Raw genomic sequence first — 17,244 nt, 5'->3', positions numbered from 1 at the left:
CCCTCCTTGCTTTCACATCTAGGAAAACCCGTGAGCAAGAAATGACATTTGTTTTCACCTGATTCTTTACCTTTGAAAAGCCATCAGAGGTCAACATTCTGGAAACAGCATTATTACTGTATGTCGACTACTTTAAAGTGCTTTTTAGAGTTTTTGAGGCACACCACACATGAGCTGCATCCAATATTAGTCCCAGTATGTTTCCGAGCACAATTCAAAGTGTTGGTGCTGACCTTTAAAGCCCTAAATGGCCTCGGTCCAGTATACCTGAAGGAGCGTCTCCACGCCCATCGTTCTGCCCAGACACTGAGGTCCAGCGCTGAGGATCTTCTGGCAGTTCCCTCACTGCGAGAAGCCAAGTTACAGGGAACCAGGCAGAGGGCCTTCTTGGTAGTGGCGCCCGCCCTGTGGAATGCCCTTCCACCAGATGTCAAAGAGAACAACAACTACCAGACTTTTAGATGACATCTGAAGGCAGCCCTGTTTAGGGAAGCTTTTAATGTTTGATGCATTGCTGTATTTTAATATTTGGTTGGAAGCTGCCCAGAGTGGCTGGGGAAGCCCAGCCAGATGGGCAGGGTAGAAATAATAAATTATTATTATTACTACTACTCAAAGTAGTCCCACTGAAATTAATGGCTTTTGGTAACTTAGGCCCATTAAATTCCATGGATTTACTCTGAACAGTGCTTTTTTTCTGGCGGGGGGGGGGGGACGGACGCAGGGGTAAGGATATCCCTAAACATTTTGTGACTCTAAGTTGGCCTCATTGAGGGGCAGTATTTCAATATGAGTAGGAAAATAAGAGTACCCCTAAACATTTAATTTTTTTTAAGGAAAAAAAGCATTGACTCAGAGGATAACTTAGTTGGAGACAACCCTATCCTTCCATCTCACATCTCAAACGGGACTCCCAGGGAAGGCGAGGAAAAGTAACAGAAAACCATACAATTATGAAATACTACTGAACAGCAGCAATGTAATAAACAACAGCAAAATTGAGCAAAGAAGCAAATCAGATAGAGCACAAACACAATGCAAGTCTAAACAAAATTGTGTTGAATAGGGAGGGGTGATTTTTAACACCAAGCATCCTTCCTTGCAACAGGAAAATAAAGGCACATTTACACCATGTCTGTTCTAAATTTCCTTATTGGAACTGCCTGCCAAGGAAGACCTGTCATACAAGCTTGCTAGCAAGTTTCCAGAAACTGGCAAGGACTTTTATTTATTTATAATTTTTTAGGAGGGTTTTGATCCCTGTGTTCAGAATCTCTTGATTTGGTCAGCTGTCAGGCTTTTTTTTTTCAATCGGGTGGTATGCTGCTTTTAGGGACATGGGTGGTGCTATGGTGTAAACCACTGAGCCTTGGGCTTGCTGATCAGAAGGTGGGTGGTTCGAATCCCCGTGACGGGGTGAGCTCCCGTTGCTCGGTCCCAGCTCCTGCCAACCTAGCAGTTCGAAAGCACACCAGTGCAAGTAGATAAATAGATACTGCTCCAGCGGGAGGGTAAACAGCGTTTCCATGCGCTGCTCTGGTTTCGCCAGAAGCACCTTAGTCATGCTGGCCACATGACCCAGAAAAACTGTCTGTTGACAAACGTCGGCTCCCTTGGCCAGTAAAGCGAGATGAGCGGCGCAACCCCAGAGTCGTTTGTGACTGGACTTGATTGTCAGGGATCCTTTTGTTGTTGTTGTTTAGTCGTTTAGTCGTGTCCGACTCTTCGTGACCCCATGGACCAGAGCACGCCAGGCACTTCTGTCTTCCACTGCCTCCCGCAGTTTGGTCAGACTCATGTTTGTAGCTTTGAGAACACTATCCAACCATCTCGTCCTCTGTCGTCCCCTTCTCCTTGTGCCCTCCATCTTTCCCAACATCAGGTTCTTTTCCAGGGAGTCTTCTCTTCTCATGAGGTGGCCAAAGTACCTTTACCTTTTTACGCTGCTTTAGAATACTGTTGTCTCACAAAGGCTTTCTAATTCCGTTGTGGTACAACATTCTTGATGAACCTTTAAGGAAACTGAGCTGAAGGAAGGGCAAATTCAGAACCCATTTCAAAGTGAGAGGAAGGCGGCTGGCAAATTTGCAATGCCATTTTAAAAATGCATGTTCTCTGTCCTCTGGAAGAGAAGCTATATCTGTTGTTTCCTATCTAAATGAAAATCCCACTGGCCCTCTGGGCTTCAGATATTTGAAGGACGTCGGAGCTGACTCCATTTTATAAATAAACAAAACAAAACAAAACCTTTTTCGGTTCTGTACAAATCATGCAAGAACAGGGAGGGGTGGTATGACTGCCGAAGATGCATGCATAGGACCAAAGGCACACATTCCCCATGATGAAAGGAACTCTGTAATTAATTGGACAAGAGCCTCTGAGCTAAAAAGGGAGTACTGCCACTGGCGGTGGGGGAAATAAAACTTGGCCTGGATTTTTGCAGGAAAGATGCGAGCAAGTAAAAATGCAGGATTGGGATGCAGTGTAAGTTGGGTCAAATGAGGCAATGCATAATGACATCTGGCTGTGAGTGCAGTATTGCATTAGGAGACAGGCTTTGGGGGCGGAGGGAAACTTGCTTTTGTGTGAAGACGTTTAAAAGAAGGACCTTCAGGTTTCAGGCTCAAAATACACACATACTGGTACATAAACTTCAAGCAAAGCCATTGCTGCAATCCAATACTAGCTGTAATTTTTAAAAGTGTTTACAGTTATACCTTGGGTTGCGAACATGATCCGTATGGAAGGCATGTTCGCAGCTTGAAGCGCCGCGTCTGCACATGCGCGTGATGCAATTTGGTGCTTCTGCGCATGTGTGTGACGTCATTTTGTGGTTCTGCGCATGCGCAAGCGCCGAAACCCAGAAGTAACCCGTTCCGGTACTTCTGGGTTTGGCGCGGTCCGCAACCCGAAAACTTGCAACCTGCAGCGTTTGCAACCCAAGGTATGACTGTATTGGGAAGACACCCACAAGAGGTCAAATTATGTTGGCACCTGAGGCAGAAAATCCCACACCTTGGCAGGAAAATCACAATGGCAGTAAGTGAGGTGGGGTGGGGGGAAACAGCAACTTGCTACCCTTTTGTGACATCCAAAATCAGCTGCTTGATGCGGCTGCTTCACTCACTTTAAAGGTAAAAAGGTAAACCCTTGGACGGTTAAGTCCAGTCAAAAGCAACTATGGGGTTGTGGCGCTCATCTCGGTTTCATGCCAAGGGAGCCAGTGTTTATTCACAGACAGATTTCCGGGTCATGTGGCCACCAGGACTAAACCAGTTCTGGCGCAATGGGACACTGTGGGACTTCACATCTTTCCACAGGGCCTGCAAGACAGAGCTGTTCCACCAGGCCTTTGGCCAAGGCACAGTCTGACCCCCTCCTTCTGTAATCCTCATAGAACTCTAGCCCAATGGTTGCCATTAATTTGACTCTGAATTGATTTTAGAATGAATTGATTTTAGAATGTATTTCAATTAATTGATTGTCATTTTATGTAAATTGTGTTATTTTTACTGTTGTTAGCCGCTCTGAGCCTGGCTTCGGCTGGGGAGGGCAAGATATAAATACAATTATTATTATTATTATTATTATTATTATTATTATTATTATTATTATATTTGTATCGTTACTACTGATAAAACTGCCAGATAGCATTGGACCTCCACAGCAGTCTCTGACCAGTGGGCTTTCAATGAAAGACGTGTGTCATCTGCAGAGGCTAATTGCAAGTGATTAACACAGCGTTTTTCTTTTTTTGGGGGGGTGGGCATTGTAGAGCGCTCTTGTCGTTTTTAGGCGTGCAAGTCATTTATTTTAAAAGCTGAAGCTGAAGACCCTCAATCCCCAGCTTTCATGCATAGATAATGATGGCAGCAATCCCTCCCACCTTGCGGGACGTTCATTTGCATATGCTCTGAACTGGAATGAAGTATTAAGTGGCCGTTCATGCATACCGCTTTAAATGAGGGGTTCTTTCACATTGTTTGGCTCCTTTGCGTGTATAGCACTACTAGATAAATATTTTGCCTTCCTTTTCGACCTGTCTTCAAGGTTGGCGGGCCCTTTAGAAACCTACCTTAAGCTCTGCTCTTTTTCTCATTTCTGCAGGCTTCTGGTGAAAGGCACAAAATTAGTGTTCTTTGGCCCATTAGAAATGTTCTCTACAGGCTGGCTGAGTGGTAGAGCCTTGCATTCAGAAGGTCCCAGGTTTGGTTTCCGGATCTGCAAATAGGCCTAGGAAGAGAATCTTTCCGGAAACCCTGCAGAGCCCATCAGTCAGTGTAGAGACAATAATGAACTAGATGGACCACTGGGAAAAGGCACTTCCTAGCTTCCTATGTAACAGCCTGGCAATACCTAGAAGGATATCCTGGACTAGCTGGATGCAGAGGAGTGCTGGGAGGCACTTAGCTGGGGAAACCCCAAGAGAAGAAAGCTCAGAGCCCAGGGGAAGGAGAAGTTGGGGTGCATGAATCTGAGGGTCGCTGTGGCTCCATTCTGCTCACGCATATCTTGCTAGTGTGGTTGTACACTGCTCTGGAAATGTTGAATTAAAGGGCATTGTTTTCAATAAATAAATGTTCTCTAGGTTAAATTCCTCTCCCCAAATGTCTAGCAATTAAATCACATAAATGGAATCTGTATTCGTCTGATTTTTTAAATTTTTTGGCAAATATAGCAGAAGGAAAGCAAAATGGAGGGGAGGATAGGATCATTGCCAACTTACATTAAGAACAGTATATCTATCCTAATTTAAACATATAAATTACAGTGGTACCTAGGGTTACATTCGCTTCCGGTTACATACACTTCAGGTTACAGACTCCGCTAACCCAGAAATATTACCTCGAGTTAAGAACTTTGCTTCAGGATGAGAACAGAAATCGTGCTCCAGTGGCGCGGCAGCAGCAGGAGGCCCCATTAGCTAAAGTGGTGCTTCAGGTTAAGAACAGTTTCAGGTTAAGAACTGACCCCCAGAACGAATTAAGTACTTAACCCGAGGTGCCACTGTATCTGTATATCCAAACAGGCATCTAGAAGAAGAAGAAGAAGAAGAAGAAGAAGAAGAGAAGTAGTAGTAGTAGTAGTTTGGATTTGATATCCCGCTTTATCACTACCCTAAGGAGTCTCAAAGTGGCTAACAATCTCCTTTCCCTTCCTCCCTCACAACAAACACTCTGTGAAGTGAGGCTGAGAGACTTCAGAGAAGTGTGACTTGCCCAAGGTCACCCAGCAGCTGCATGTGGAGGAGCGGAGACGCAAACCCAGTTCACCAGATTACGAGTCCACCGCTCTTAACCACTACACCACACTGGCTCTCTAAATGACATTGATTATTACAAGCCATGCCCTCATATGCAGAAAGGACAATGAGATATGAATTCATCTTGAATCTGCTACAAAGGCATGAACATGCATGGGAAAATGCCCACCAAGACAGATGTTCCATTGCACTTTGAGACACAACAGAAAACAGAAAAGCAACTATTAGAGAATACAATGAGCCCTCTGTCTGGAAGCACCTTTACCCATTGTATAGGCATTCAGATTCCTAACTCCAAAGCAGTAGGCATATTGCGCGAGACGGACTGTTTCCAACATTCAAAACTGAGCCATTTGATTGCTGGAAAAATGTTGCTTCCCCCTAGCACCTAGGGACACTATCCGATAGGTTGGCACTTTCAGAACCACGTGTAATGGCTTTTATACTAGTTGAAGCTTGTTTACAAAGCTATTGTACTACCAACCTTTCTATTTGCTTGTGAAACGTGGACCACTTATAAACGCCAACTCCAACTCCTCGAAAGATTCCATCAACGGTGTCTCTGAAAAATTTTACACGTCACTTGGGAAGACGGGCGAACTAATATCAGCATACTGGAAGAAGCAAAGATCACCAGTGTTGAAGCAATGATTCTTCAACATCAACTTCGTTGGACTGGTCATGTTGTCTTCCAAAGCAACTACACTGGTACCTCAGGTTAAGTACTTAATTCGTTCCAGAGGTCCGTTCTTAACCTGAAACTGTTCTTAACCTGAAGCACCACTTTAGCTAATGGGGCCTCCCGCTGCTGCTGCCGGAGCATGATTTCTGTTCTCATCCTGAAGCAAAGTTCTTAACCTGAGGTACTATTTCTGGGGTAGTGGAGTCTGTAAACTGAAGCGTCTGTAACCTGAAGCATATGTAACCTGAGGTACCACTGTACTCTATTCCAAACTTAAAAATGGAAAGCGTAATGCTGGTGGTCAACAAAAGAGATTTAAAGACTGTCTCAAGGCAAATCTAAAAAAATGTAGTATAAACACTGACAACTGGGAAACACTGGCCTGCGAGCGCTCCAGTTGGAGAACTGCCTTTACCAAAGGTGTCATGGGCTTTGAAGACGCTCGAACTCAGGACAAAAGGGAGAAACGTGCTAAGAGGAAGGCACGCTTGGCAAATCCACACCATGATCAACTCCTGCCCGGAAACCAATGTCCCCACTGGGGAAGGACGTGTGGATCCAGAATTGGCCTCCACAGTCACTTACGGACTCATTGTTAAAACCGTGTTTATGGAAGACAATCTTACTTGGCTACGAGTGATCACAAAAGAAGTGTGACCACTTTGGCATATGCAACATGGTTGTGAGAGTGTCAGCCTGCAGGACACTGATTGCACGGTGAAAATGAGCTTAGAATCTGCTGGTTTGGCTCCTTTTGCCAGTTCCCCAAGAGAGCTCCGGGGCACAGTTCCACCCTTCAGAAAACAAGATTTAACATCCCACCTTTCAACCGATGCATGGTGGGTTGAATCCTGTTCTGCAATCATCTGCACTCATCCCTGTGGGGCAACTTTGACAGGCAATTGGGAACCGCTCACCTGTCAGTCACCAGGTGTTATTATGTGACATCAGATGATTGACAAGTGGGTGATCCCGTGCCCCTGTTGGCCCACAGGGATACGGGGAAATAAAGATCTGCCGCCCAGGCAACAAAAAAAAGAGTCCCCCAAGCCAGTTTTAGATTGTCAGGTGGCTACGGAATATCTGCTAGTCCAAAACATGCCAAGGGAAAATAAGATTGATCAAAGGTCTGTGTTTATCTGCATGCTGATTTGGGCATTTAGGAAACGCTGCAGATCTATATTCTGTTTCATTTTCCGTAACCACTGGGGCTTTAAGGAACGGATTTGTCACAAAACCACAATAATAACGAAACTCTTGAAGCATGGGTAAGAATGATAGAAGAGAATGTCCACTGCTGTCTGCTGCTTCAGGAAGCATTGTGCATGGCCGTACACTTGTCACAGAGATAATGGGGCTGTGAGTATGGATCTGAATTTATATCCCTCTGTCGTTTACTCGTATTGCATTTGATATTAACAGCTGACATGACCTCTAGACTCAGAGAGGGCTCTGGCGTGATTCAGCATGATGTCAGCGCAGGTTTAGGGCAGCGGTGCCTCCCTTAATGCTTCTAGACTACGACTTCCATCATGCCTGATCAATGCCCATGCTGGCTGGGGCTGATGGGAACTGGAGTCCAAAACAGCTGAAAGATATCAGATTGGGGAAGGCTGGTTTAGAATGAAGCTGAAGTGGAGAACTTTGTCAAACATACAGGATGCTTTTGTTTGAGAATGTTAGCAGCCACTCTTGGGTGTTAGTGTTCCCATGCTGTTGCACTAGCACTTGTTTTTCTTAACCGGGTTGTTCTTAATAACTGTTATGCTAGGAGTGGGGAATCTCTGGCTTGGGGCGGGCAAGTATGCCCCTCTCTATCAGACCCTTGGAACACTGCCTAGGCCACACCACTCTCACTAGCCCATCTTTGCACCCTGAGTGTTTTTGCCTTGCTTGGAATGAGTCCTTGGCCTCTGGTCAATGCCTCTTGCTTGTCTGAATGAATGGGGAAACTAGGCTACTGTTGTTGTTGTTGCTGCTGTTTAGTTGTTTAGTCATGTCCAACTCTTCATGACCCCATGGACCAGAGCATGCCAGGCACTCCTGTCTTCCATTGCCTCCCGCAGTTTGGTCAAACTCATGCTGGTAGCTTCGATATTACTTATTGCCAATACACACTTTTATCATAATTAAACTTATTCTCAATAAATCTACTGTAATGTCTTACATCTACCTTACAAGTATTACTGAAGTTCCTCGAATGCTGCAACAGAATTTAAACTACTATATTTATTTTTCAGATATTCTTTGAAAACCTCCCATTTTGAAACAAATTCCGGTTTTGATTTATTCTTTATTTTTTCTGATAAACCATCTAATTCGGCATATTCTGTCAGCTTTTGGTTCCAATCTTGTATAGAGGGGATTTCATTACTCTTCCATTTTGCTGCGATCAAAACTCTTGCTGCCGTCGTCGCATATAAAAAGATACCCTTCCTCTTTTGTGGAATATCCAAATCTGCTATTCCCAGGAGGTGTTGTTGTTGTTTAGTCGTGTCCAACTCTTCGTGACCCCATGGACCAGAGCACGCCAGGCACTCCTGTCTTCCACTGCCTCCCGCAGTTTGGTCAGACTCATGTTTGTAGCTTGGAGAACACTGTCCAACCATCTCGTCCTCTGTCGTCCCCTTCTCCTTGTGCCCTCCATCTTTCCCAACATCAGGGTCTTTTCCAGGGAGTCTTCTCTTCTCATGAGGTGGCCAAAGTATTGGAGCCTCAGCTTCAGGATCTGTCCTTCCAGTGAGCACTCAGGGCTGATTTCCTTCAGAATGGATAGGTTTGATCTTCTTGCAGTCCATGAAATTTGCATGCATCGCTCTGCCTGCTTCCACCTCCGACCCTGCCCTCCACCAGCATGTGGCCCTTGGAGGGTTGATCAGAGAAGGATGTGGCCCTTTGGTTACTGTAGTTTGTGCATTGCTAGAAACAGCCCTGAAATCACATTGATGTGTTGCAAAGGCAGCCTACAAGTTGGAGAAAGAAATGATATGGGGACTCTGCAACTACAAAGGAAGTGTAAGCGTCCTAGACTATGCCCCACCCCCAAACTCTCTGCATGAGCAGAATTGGTCCTGAATCTCTTTAAGTGCTCCTTTAGGTCCAGTATGATAAAATAAGCATCCAGTTCAATAGATTAAGAGAAAACAAAATTCTGGAAACACTGACAGTAAAGACATACAACTAAAGTTAAATGACCTATACAGTGGTACCTCGGGTTACAGATGCTTCAGGTTACAGACTCCGCTAACCCAGAAATAGTACCTCGGGTTAAGAACTTTTCTTCAGGATGAGAACAGAAATCGTGCGGCGGCAGCGGGAGGCCCCATTAGCTAAAGTGGTATCTCAGGTTAAGAACAGTTTCAGGTTAAGAACGGACCTCCAGAATGAATTAAGTTCTTAACCCGAGGTACCACTGTACTGGATTTTCAAAAAGCCTTTAAGTGAGCTTTTTGACGTGAATAACTTTCCACTATTGCATCGTTTGTGTAGAATGTTATTGCCTGAATTTAATAATAATAATAATAATAATAATAATAATAATAATAATAATAATAATAATAATTTATTATTTGTACCCCGCCCATCTGGCTGGGTTTCCCCAGCCACTCTGGGCGGCTTCCAACAAAGATGAAAAATACGCTAAAATGTCACATATTAAAAACTTCCCTGAAGAGGGCTGCCTTCAGATGTCTTCTGAATGTCAGGTAGTTGTTTATCGCTTTGACATCTGATGGGAGGGCGTTCCACAGGGCGGGCGCCACTGCCGAGAAGGCCCTCTGCCTGGTTCCCTGTAACTTGGCCTCTCGCAGTGAGGGAACCGCCAGAAGGCCCTCGAAGCTGGACCTCAGTGTCCGGGCAGAATGATGGGGGAGGAGACACTCCTTCAGATATACTGGACCGAGGCCGTTTAGGGCTTTAAAGGTCAGCACCAACACTTTGAATTGTGCTCGGAAACGTACTGGGAGCCAATGTAGGTCTTTCAAGACCGGTGTTATATGGTCTTGGCGGCCGCTCCCAGTCACCAGTCTAGCTGCCGCATTCTGGATTAGTTGTAGTTTCCGGGTCACCTTCAAAGGTAGCCCCACATAGAGCGCATTGCAGTAGTCCAAGCGGGAGATAACCAGAGCATGCACCACTCTGGCGAGACAGTCTGCAAGCAGATAGGGTCTCAGCCTACGTACCAGATGGAGCTGGTAAACAGCTGCCCTGGATACAGATTTGACCTGTGCCTCCATGGACAGCTGTGAGTCCAAAATGACTCCCAGGCTGCGCACCTGGTCCTTCAGGGGCACAGTTACCCCATTCAGGACCAGGGAATCCTCCACACCTGCCCGCCTCCTGTCCCCCCAAAACAGTACTTCTGTCTTGTCAGGATTCAACCTCAATCTGTTAGCCGCCATCCATCCTCCAACCGCCTCCAGACACTCACACAGGACCTTCACCGCCTTCACTGGTTCTGATTTAAAAGAGAGGTAGAGCTGGGTATCATCCGCATACTGATGAACACCCAGCCCAAACCTCCTGATGATCTCTCCCAGTGGCTGCATGTAGTTGTTGAAAAGCATGGGGGAGAGGACAGAACCCTGAGGCACCCCACAAGTGAGAGCCCAGGGGTCTGAACACTCATCCCCCACCACCACTTTCTGAACACGGCCCAGGAGGAAGGAGCGGAACCACTGTATGACAGTGCCTACAGCTCCCAGCCCCTCTAGACGGTCCAGAAGGATGTTATGGTCGATGGTATCAAACGCCGCTGAGAGATCCAGCAGAACTAGGAAACAGCTCTCACCTTTGTCCCTAGCCCGCCGGAGATCATCAACCAGCGCGACCAAGGCAGTTTCAGTCCCATGGTGAGGCCTGAATCCTGATTGGAAGGGATCCAAATGGTCCGTTTCCTCCAGGCGTGCCTGGAGTTGTTCAGCAACCACTCGCTCAATCACCTTGCCCAAGAATGGAAGATTTGAGACTGGGCGATAATTGGCCATCGTGGCCGCATCTAAAGATGGTTTTTTAAGAAGCGGTTTAATAACTGCCTCTTTCAGCGGGCCTGGGAAGGATCCCTCACGGAGGGAAGCATTCACCACCCCACGAAGCCCATCGCCCAGTCCTTCCCGGCTAGCTTTTATAATCCAGGATGGGCAAGGATCCAGGAGACAGGTGGTTGGCTTCACTCGTCCAAGCAGCCTGTCCACATCCTCGGAGGTAACAGATTGGAATTGATCCCACACAACTTGACTAGACAGGACTCTAGCACTCTCCCGCCCTGGCCCTGCTCCCATGGTGGAGTCTACTTCTTCCTGAATCTGAGCGATTTTATCTGCAAAAAACTTTGCAAAATCATTGCAGGAGATCATGTGGCCCATACTGGGCCCCGATGGCGCAGGTGGTTCCGCTAAATTGTGAACCACCTGAAAAAGTCTCCTGCTGCTGTTTTCTGCAGATGCAATAGAGGCGGCGAAGAAAGTCTTCTTCACTGTCGCTATCGCCACTTGGTAGGCTCGACCTTGAGCTCTAACCTGTGTCCAGTCAGATTCGGAATGAGTTATCCGCCACTGGCGCTCTAGCTGTCTCAACGATTGTTTCATTGCCCTCAGATCCGTGGAAAACCACGGGGCTGTCCGGGCTCCATGCAATCGGAGAGGGCGCTTCGGAGCCAAACAGTCAATAGCCCTGGTTAACTCCACATTCCAGCGGGCCACCAGGGAATCGGCTGAAAGGCCATCAACATGGGATAAAGCATCCCCTACCACTCTCTGGAAACCATTTGGATCCATTAAGTGGCGGGGGCGGACCATCCGAATTGGTCCCACCTCCCTGCAGAGGGGATGGGTCGCAGAGAAGTCCAGTTGCACCAGGAAGTGATCTGACCATGGCACTTCTTTCATTTCGCTTTTACTTAGTGTCAGATCACCAACATCCATAGAGGTAAACACCAGGTCCAAGGCATGTCCGCGGCTATGGGTTGGGCCAGACTTATTCAGGGACAGCCCCATGGAGGCCATGCTTTCCACGAAGTCCCGAGCGGCCCCTTGTAAGGTCGTGTCGGCATGGATGTTAAAATCCCCTAGGACAACCAAGCTAGGTGTCTGCAGGAGAACATCTGCCACGACCTGAAGCACCTCGGGTAGGGAATCCTTGGTGCAGCGGGGAGGTCTGTACACCAAAAGGAATCCTGTACTGCCCCTATTGCCCAACTTCCAGAACATGCACTCGGAAAACTGGGTCTTCCCAATAGGACGTCTGGTGCAAACTAATGAGTCCTCCATCCATGATGAAGTCATGGATGGCAGTGGTCTTATGAATCATTGACCTGGCATTGCACAGCAGCACCTTCAGGTCATGTGGGTATCCCTTGCTGATTCTAGTATCCATCCGGTCAGGACCAGACCCGGAAGCAGGGATAGTCCTCAGACAACGACTAAACCTGCCTCCTCTGTAATGACATGGTCTGGTCTTAGCGTAACTCCTCCTCCTACCCGTGATCACTGAGATCGGTTGTCCCAGTCCATCCCCCCCTATGGAACATGCCCCAGCCATTCTGTTGGCTGGGACCTACTCCCCGGCAGCCGTGACCCCTCCCCTTAAGAACAAAATAAAACCTTTAAAAAAACAACCCAATAAAACAATACAAACAAAAAACAGTAAAAATTACAAAAACGTAAAATCAAACAAATTCCCAGGCCCAATAAACATCCATCCCACCCCCACCCATCCCACATACAAAAAATTCAAAAGAAAAATTTTAAACATTTTAAAAGCACTCTGCACCCCTCCAGCAGTAACAGCAACTGTCCTAGTGAGGCCCGTCAGGCCCTGCCCTGGGCCAGGTGGTAAGTGGCAGGAAGGAGCAGGGCCCCCAGACACTCACACAGGAGAGTCCTCCTGGGCAGCAGAGCGCAGCAGTCCCTGTGAGGCTTCAGGCCCCGCCCTGGGCCAGGTAGGTGGTAAGCGGCAAGAGCAGGGCCCTCAGACACTCACACAGGAGAGTCCTCCAGAATGAATTAAGTTCTTAACCCGAGGTACCACTGTACTGGATTTTCAAAAAGCCTTTAAGTGAGCTTTTTGACGTGAATAACTTTCCACTATTGCATCGTTTGTGTAGAATGTTATTGCCTGAATTTCCACCCATCAAGATCCACCTGTCATCTGAAAATCGTCTGTATTTTTTTCTCAGCCCAGCCAAAACAATCCACTGTGTTTGTGACATGGGCTACAACTAACTTCAGAACTCTAATAGGGCAAAAACCTCTTCTAAAGCATAATGTGACAACTGATAATAGGGGGCCGGTCTTTCTGGTTCCCAGATCAAAATCAAGGAATCCCCTTTTTGTTTGTCTTGTCAGTACTGTTCAACAGATCGATTCTGAAAGTTCACAAAGTCCACGATGCATCAAAGCAAATGAAATTTGCCAAATGAAGGTGAAGTCCTTTCAAAGGAGACTCTGCAAAGGGAAAGTTCTGGATCCTAACCCTTAAACAAGTGGAATTCCATTAGCAAACCTGACTGCATTTCTTGGGGTCTAAAAAAAGGATTATGGGCAATCCTCTTACCACGTATTTGGTTCAGGCTGTGTTTAGCACACAAGAAACCAGTTCTTTCAGTTCTTCACCTTGTTAATTTGGAGACCTTGTTGAAGATTATTTAATACGCGTTGGCCAACTCCCAACATTCTGTAACTGAAATGATCGCTGGTGTGGACCAGATAACCATTTACTAAATTATTTATATTTATAACCCAACGTTGCTCCCCAAGGAACCCAGAGCGGCCAATAGCATGTGATAAAACATTTTAAAAAAACAATTATAGTACAGAAACAGACTGGGGAAGATCTCAGCTTAAAACGTTTCCTGAAAGAGGAAGGTTTTCAGCAGGTGCCAAAGAGACTACAGAGATGGTGCCTGCTAATATTGAAAGGGAAGGTGTTCCAAAGTGTAGGTGTCACAACATCAGAAAGGCCTGTTTCCTACATTGTCCAGAATGCACTTCCTGATAAGATGGCATTTACAGAGGCCCTCACTGCAGAGTGATCAACTGGGTATAGAAGGAGTATGACAATCTTTCAGGTATCCTGGTCCCAAAACCAGCACCTTAAACTTAACGCAGTAGCTAACTGGCAGCCAGTGCAATTCTTTCAACAGCAGGGCAGCGTGTTGACAATCTATAATCCGACATCCCATAATACTACCTCCGTAGTCTGTGCAATTAATTATGCATAGGGGAAACAGTCAGATCTGAAAAACGAAACACCAAACTGGGAGACATCTTTGCTTCCAAACATGCATTCATTGTGCTGCTGGTGCTGTTCGTGCATATAACATCATTGGCATCAAAAGGTCCACCCCCACATCCAGATTTCTTAATTTTTTTTGCAGAAAATCAAATGCTAAAATTGGAATCAATGTGGTGACCAGGTGGGTCCAGGGGGGGATTAATGCATCTTCAAATGAGGCAGGTGGATCCTGACACCATGAAAGAAACTTGCCTCGATTTAGTCTGGGCTCAGCCCACCTTGGGAGCCTTGATTCCCTTCTTCGGGAGCGGGGCAGGGAAGTGTGATCTTATTGTTCTTGCTTCAACTCGCAGCAGGCTGTTGTCCGTGGTATCATCTGCGAACTGTCTTCGTGGGCTGGGAGTTGCTGGCACTATTTTACAGTGGTTCCACTCCTACTGAAGGGGTTGAGTTCAGAGAATGACTTTAAGGGATTATGTGCCTATTCCTTGGCAGTTGTGTTGTTCGGTGCCTCTTAAGGAAGGTTTATACGAAGGTGCTAGGAGCACTTATTAGAAGATTTAGGGTACGGTGTCATTATGGGTGGTATTTTACTATTTTTGACTCAGAGTAGACCCATTGCAATTACTGAACATGGCAAAGTTGGTTTATAAATATTCTTATCAATGCACAAAATCCCAGCACAATGAAAAGACCCCATTACAAAGGTGGTCTGATCTAAATCACATCTCCAGTTTTCTGATTCATATTTACTAACCAAGCCTGAATACTAATTGGCTGCTATAACAATTTATATTGTTTCTTTAACATGCTATCTGTCTCTTTTCAAGTGGACTACACAAAGCACTGGAATGCTTCAGGTTATTCTGCTGTTCAGCTTATCTGCCTTTTTTATTACAGAATTTATAGTTTTAGAGGATTGTGAAGTTACAGTTGTAAGGTCACTAAGCAAGATCGCTTGTTTGAAGGGTCAAGTATCCATAACTTTCCAGAATGGAAGGTTAATAATTACTGGCAGAATAATTTATCTGTGCTACAGAAAAAGCAAGCACCCATTGCACTTAGTTGACAATACAAGTATTAATTCAATATTTGCATGATACATTTATAACCTGGCACACTTTCATACTGTATGGACAATGCTTGACGCCAAGTCAAATTTTTTACTCCATACGTGTGTTTGTTTCTGTAGAAAAGCATACTTTTTACTTTGCTTGATAGGTCATGGATTCAGGTGTCTGATATGTATGTAAAAAATGGTGGGTTTCCCCCCCTTTTTCTTTGCTAGACCAAAGGGAAAAAAGTATCAAACAATACAGTGCAATTCAGATTCAGTCCACACCCATAATTTCCCTTTATCTGCCCAATGGCTGTTTCCAATTAGGGACCGTGCATTGATGGTGGTGACAGATGATGTGAGTTATTGTTCATGTGGGAAATGAAACAATACCATGTTTCCACAAAATCACTATCGACACCAGTGCTACTCAAAGCAGTGGCCCACAGACCAGCGGCTGCCAGTCCCTGGAGACTACACCATAGCCCAGGTTGAGAGTGATGTTCAAATGTAGTTCCTGACACATTGGGTGTGTGGGTGTGTGTGTGTGGGTGGGTGTGTGGAACTGCTAGTCCCACACATCAGATAGTTTGAGGAGCACTGCTCTACACCTTTAGCCCCTCTTATTTATTTTGCACATTTACCTGCTATAGATGTTCGCCAAATGCATCCATGGCATCTAATCAGCGAGATATCTTCACCATGTTTCCACTAAAGCCCAATGGTCTGCCTGGCTGCTCCCATAAAAAAAGTAAGAGCATGGCTTTGTAAGTTAACTTCATATTTCGGTCCTTAAGAATAGAGGGCAACTTTAATTGTGGTCCACAGTGTACACTTAGACCCATAATTTGTACTGCATTCAGAGCCATGGATCCAGGTTTTATAGGGGAAGCCGGGGTGAGGGAATTTTTTCCAGCCCAGGCCCACAATCCCTTCAAGGGCAACCTTTCCAAGGGCTACAAATCAGTGGCGGATGTGGCAAGATACACATCACTCTCCATCTTGGCAAGCAAAATACGTCTGTCGCTGTTACATTCTAGGCAGGTGAAATCACTAGAAGGCCTAGAGCAAGGTCAGTGAGGGGTGTGGCTTGGGCAGAGTCCCAAGGGCCAGACAGAAAGCTTTGGGGGCCACATTCAGACCTTTATGCCTGGGGTTCCCCATCCCTGGAATAGACTTTAATAGGTTTTGTGGTACGCCCAGATACTTTAAACAAAGTTTTTTCAGCCACGGGGCCACTATATAACAATAATTATTTATTTCATTTATATACGTACTGTCCCACACCTTTAACAAGCCATAGATAATTTAATGGCTGAAGACCTGGGCAAAGAGGAAAGTTTTTGCCATTAAAAAAAATGTTTTTATTCAGTTTCCAGAGGAATAGCAGTGTCCCGTGGCAGCTTAATGACTGACCAATTTATCGTGACAAACTTTTGTGGGCTGGTTCTTTTTACTTGCTTCACATTTCTAAGAATAATGCCTAAAGAGCCGCAGAATTACAAGAATTATAAACATTAGAAAACACACTAGTGTTTCCTTAAAGGCTGCCAGGTTATAATACTCAGATATATCACCCTGGGTCCTGACAGCAATATAATTTGATGTGTCTCGAATAAAACATGCCAACACCTCTCCTGTCTTACACACAAGGAATCTTGGTATTTTAAAAGGCAGCTTTCCAAAGCCATTTTTCCCTGAATGCAGGTAACACCAGGTTTAACCTTCGTCCCATAAAAATGCCTCAACTCTTGCCCATGCGCCATTAAACTCTGCGCATTCCTACAAAAAGTCACAACCCCTTCATTCCTACACCCCTGACTTTCCTGGGGTTCCATAAACCCAAACCGAAGAGATGGATACCGATTTTCCAGCTGCTTTTCACCATCATGTTAGGCTGGGAAACCGTGCACTGAATTGCCTCTAGCAGAAAGGCCAAGGAGAAACAGAATATTACTCTGGTTTCCTTCCTTGCTGCACAACACCCCTCGCCACCTCTCGATTAGGGGA

This window comes from Podarcis raffonei, chromosome 3 (genome assembly GCF_027172205.1).
Source record: "Podarcis raffonei isolate rPodRaf1 chromosome 3, rPodRaf1.pri, whole genome shotgun sequence".
Classification (NCBI taxonomy): Eukaryota; Metazoa; Chordata; class Lepidosauria; order Squamata; family Lacertidae; genus Podarcis; species Podarcis raffonei.
The sequence above is the reverse complement of the archived record's forward strand: the minus strand, read 5'-3'. Positions refer to the sequence as shown.